The 5,000-nt window shown below is 46.3% G+C and overlaps 3 non-coding genes across 3 annotated transcripts; all 3 read right to left on the bottom strand.

Moving 5' to 3' along the window:
- Positions 1 to 849: 849 nt before the first annotated feature.
- Positions 850 to 921, bottom strand: trnap-agg (transfer RNA proline (anticodon AGG)). Its single transcript has one exon. It is a non-coding gene; the product is annotated as a tRNA-Pro (tRNA).
- A 1,510-nt stretch (positions 922 to 2,431) lies between these two features.
- On the bottom strand, positions 2,432 to 2,503 carry trnap-agg (transfer RNA proline (anticodon AGG)). The gene has a single exon. It is a non-coding gene; the product is annotated as a tRNA-Pro (tRNA).
- Positions 2,504 to 2,999: 496 nt separating this feature from the next.
- On the bottom strand, positions 3,000 to 3,071 carry trnaq-cug (transfer RNA glutamine (anticodon CUG)). Its single transcript has one exon. It is a non-coding gene; the product is annotated as a tRNA-Gln (tRNA).
- Between the last annotated feature and the right edge of the window lie 1,929 nt (positions 3,072 to 5,000).

Below are 5,000 nucleotides of genomic sequence, written 5' to 3' on the forward strand. Positions count from 1 at the left end.
GCATTCACGGCTCCACTCTGAGTAAACACAGGATCGAACCTGGGACCTTTAAATGTTTAGTGTAACGCTCTCTGAAATCTTGTAAATAAATATTGAGAAAAACATCAAAGCAAAGGACACGAGCCTCCAGTCAACCGCAAACGGCTACCCTGCATGGCAGCCGATCTGAACCATCTTAGACACACCCCCACCTTTCAGTGAAAGTGCGGGAACCCAAAGAGCGAAGGGTTGTACAAAGTTTAAATTGCAGATGAGGAACTACGAACAGGGAGAAATCAGCACGAAAACATGCAGGAGTACTATTCACCGAAAGAAGGCAGAATTGACTGATACTTCTCAGCAATATGCTCAATGTGGGCTCGTCCAGGATTTGAACCCAGGACCTCTCACACCCGAAGCGAGAATCATACCCCTAGACCAACAAGCCACCATGTACACAGACACTACTCAAAACAAGGAGCTGCAAAGCGGGCTCATCTGGGATTTGAACTTGGCTCCACTTGCTCCCATACAGCAATAAAATTAAAAAAAACACACCCCAACACCAACAAGCCCTCAGATGCTCCTGCAACTAGCGAACGCAAGATGAAGGCTCACAGGGCTGTGAAGCGATCCAAGGATCTATTTTTTGCCATATCTCCACTGCTTGGGCTGCATTCCTAAACCAATTTTTGGAAAAATGTCAAGTCAAAGTTTAAACTGCAGATTAAGAACTTAGAAGAGCAGAGAGAAGTGGGCATGAAAACATGCAGACGCAGCTTTAGTCTTAATTGACAGTGGCGTATGTTTGACCCGGGATGGCAGAATGGACTGAAACTGTTCAAGAAAAGATGCTGCAAAGACAGAAGAGGGCTCGTCCGGGATTTGAACCCAGGACCTCTCGCACCCTAAGCGAGAATCATACCCCTAGACCAACGAGCCACAAGTTGCTGCTCAGTGGAGGCCACTTTGCCATGTATTTCACTCTGTTCGATGCTACGGTCGCTCCAATATCCTGCCTCTTAGCTGACAAGGGCAAAAATAGAGCTCTGACCAGATGCACTGACCAGATTTCTGAGCAACTCAATTTTTACCTACCAGCTCTAGCTTGGCCTACCTTTGTAGAATAATGTTGATTAAAATATCAACGACAAAACACAAGAGCTGAATTTAACAGCAGAAGTCTACATTGTGGCACTGCCACGCAAATCTTGCTGATGAGAAGCTGTCTGAGGTCTGTACTGCTTCTCCACAGAGGGTCAGGTGACAGCGGTCTTCTCAATTTAGTTCCAGCTCAGTTTTATGTGAGTTCTAGATTGTTTGGAGGCCATGGTTAAAGGAGGCCACTGTAGCAATACATTTTAAGACACACTGCCACAGAGAAAGTTGTGACATACCCCAAAGCTCCTCCTTGCCAAGCACAGCCAGACAAACCCCAAGGTTCCACCAAGAGTTGAACTCGGATCACTGGATTCAGAGTCCAGAGTGCTAACCATTACACCATGGAACCAACAGTGTCTGCACATCTGTTTGAAGTGTAGAAAACATTCAAGGAGCATCTGCGAAAAGCAACTAACCAGCAAGCATCAGAATGGTGTCCAAAAGCATTCACGGCTCCACTCTGAGTAAACCCAGGATCGAACCTGGGACCTTTAAATGTTCAGTGTAACGCTCTCTGAACCTTGTAAACCAATATTGAGAAAAACATCAAAGCAAAGGACACGAGCCTCCAGTCAACCGCAAACGGCTACCCTGCATGGCAGCCGATCTGAACCATCTTAGACACACCCCCACCTTTCAGTGAAAGTGCGGGAACCCAAAGAGCGAAGTGTTGTACAAAGTTTAAATTGCAGATGAGGAACTACGAACAGGTAGAAATCAGCACGAAAACATGCAGGAGTACTAATGACTGAAAGAAGGCAGAATTGACTGATACTTCTCAGCAATATGCTCAATGTGGGCTCGTCCAGGATTTGAACCCGGGACCTCTCACACCTGAAGCGAGAATCATACCCCTAGACCAACAAGCCACCATGTACACAGACACTACTCAAAACAAGGAGCTGCAAAGCGGGCTCATCTGTGATTTGAACTGGGGCCCACTTGCTCCCATACAGCAATAAAAGAAAAAAAAACACACCCCAACACCAACAAGCCCTCAGATGCTCCTGCATCTAGCAAACGCAAGATGAAGGCTCACAGGGCCGTAAAGCGATCCAAGAATCTATTTTTTGCCATATCTCCACTGCTTGGGCTGCATTCCTAAACCAATTTTTGGAAAAATGTCAAGTCAAAGTTTAAACTGCAGATTAAGAACTTAGAAGAGCAGAGAGAAGTGGGCATGAAAACATGCAGACGCAGCTTTAGTCTTAATTGACAGTGGCGTATGTTTGACCCGGGATGGCAGAATGGACTGAAACTGTTCAAGAAAAGATGCTGCAAAGACAGAAGAGGGCTCGTCCGGGATTTGAACCCAGGACCTCTCGCACCCTAAGCGAGAATCATACCCCTAGACCAACGAGCCACAAGTTGCTGCTCAGTGGAGGCCACTTTGCCATGTATTTCAGTCTGTTCGATGCTACGGTCGCTCCAATATCCTGCCTCTTAGCTGACAAGGGCAGAAATAGAGCTCTGACCAGATGCACTGACCAGATTTCTGAGCAACTCAATTTTTACCTACCAGCTCTAGCTTGGCCTACCTTTGTAGAATAATGTTGATTAAAATATCAACTACAAAACACAAGAGCTGAATTTAACAGCAGAAGTCTACATTGTGGCACTGCCACGCAAATCTTGCTGATGAGAAGCTGTCTGAGGTCTGTACTGCTTCTCCACAGAGGGTCAGGTGACAGCGGTCTTCTCAATTTAGTTCCAGCTCAGTTTTATGTGAGTTCTAGATTGTTTGGAGGCCATGGTTAAAGGAGGCCACTGTAGCAATACATTTTAAGACACACTGCCACAGAGAAAGTTGTGACATACCCCAAAGCTCCTCCTTGCCAAGCACAGCCAGACAGACCCCATGGTTCCACCAAGAGTTGAACTCGGATCACTGGATTCAGAGTCCAGAGTGCTAACCATTACACCATGGAACCAACAGTGTCTGCACATCTGTTTGAAGTGTAGAAAACATTCAAGGAGCATCTGCGAAAAGCAACTAACCAGCAAGCATCAGAATGGTGTCCAAAAGCATTCACGGCTCCACTCTGAGTAAACCCAGGATCGAACCTGGGACCTTTAAATGTTCAGTGTAACGCTCTCTGAACCTTGTAAACCAATATTGAGAAAAACATCAAAGCAAAGGACACGAGCCTCCAGTCAACCGCAAACGGCACTGCATGGCAGCCGATCTGAACCATCTTAGACACACCCCCACCTTTCAGTGAAAGTGCGGGAACCCAAAGAGCGAAGTGTTGTACAAAGTTTAAATTGCAGATGAGGAACTACGAACAGGGAGAAATCAGCACGAAAACATGCAGGAGTACTATTGACCGACAGAAGGCAGAATTGACTGATACTTCTCAGCAATATGCTCAATGTGGGCTCGTCCAGGATTTGAACCCAGGACCTCTCACACCCGAAGCGAGAATCATACCCCTAGACCAACAAGCCACCATGTACACAGACACTACTCAAAACAAGGAGCTGCAAAGCGGGCTCATCTGGGATTTGAACTGGGGACCACTTGCTCCCATACAGCAATAAAAGAAAAAAAAAACACACCCCAACACCAACAAGCCCTCAGATGCTCCTGCATCTAGCAAACACAAGATGAAGGCTCACAGGGCCGTAAAGCGATCCAAGCATCTATTTTTTGCCATATCTCCACTGCTTGGGCTGCATTCCTAAACCAATTTTTGGAAAAATGAAAAGTCAAAGTTTAAACTGCAGATTAAGAACTAAGAAGAGCAGACAGAAGTGGGCATGAAAACATGCAGACGCAGCTTTAGTCTTAATTGACAGTGGCCTATGATTGACCCGGGATGGCAGAATGGACTGAAACTGCTCAAGAAAAGATGCTGCAAAGACAGAAGAGGGCTCGTCCAGGATTTGAACCCAGGACCTCTCGCACCCGAAGCGAGAATCATACCCCTAGACCAATGAGCTACAAGTTGCTGCTCAGTGGAGGCCACTTTGCCATGTAATTCACTCTGTTCGATGCTACGGTCGCTCCAACATCCTGCCTCTTAGCTGACAAGGGCAGAAATAGAGCTCTGACCAGATGCACTGACCAGATTTCTGAGAAACTCAATTTTTACCTACCAGCTCTAGCTTGGCCTACCTTTGTAGAGTAATGTTGATTAAAATACCAACGACAAAGCACAAGAGCTGAATTTAACAGCAGAAGTCTACATTGTGGCACTGCCACGCAAATCTTGCTGATGAGAAGCTGTCTGAGGTCTGTACTGCTTCTCCACAGAGGGTCAGATGACAGCGGTCTTCTCAATTTAGTTCCAGCTCAGTTTTATATGAGTTCTAGATTGTTTGGAGGCCATGGTTGAAGGAGGCCACTGTAGCAATACATTTTAAGACACACTGCCACAGAGAAAGTTGTGACATACCCCAAAGCTCCTCCTTGCCAAGCACAGCCAGACAGACCCCAAGGTTCCACCAAGAGTTGAACTCAGATCACTGGATTCAGAGTCCAGAGTGCTAACCATTACACCATGGAACCAACAGTGTCTGCACATCTGTTTGAAGTGTAGAAAACATTCAAGGAGGCTCTGCGAAAAGCAACTAACCAGCAAGCATCAGAATGGTGTCCGAAAGCATTCACGGCTCCACTCTGAGTAAACCCAGGATCGAACCTGGGACCTTTAAATGTTCAGTGTAACGCTCTCTGAACCTTGTAAACCAATATTGAGAAAAACATCAAAGCAAAGGACACGAGCCTCCAGTCAACCGCAAACGGCTACACTGCATGGCAGCCGATCTGAACCATCTTAGACACACCCCCACCTTTCAGTGAAAGTGCGGGAACCCAAAGAGCGAAGTGTTGTACAAAGTTTAAATTGCAGATGAGG

This window comes from Carassius carassius, chromosome 1 (assembly GCF_963082965.1).
Source record: "Carassius carassius chromosome 1, fCarCar2.1, whole genome shotgun sequence".
Lineage (NCBI taxonomy): Eukaryota > Metazoa > Chordata > Actinopteri > Cypriniformes > Cyprinidae > Carassius > Carassius carassius.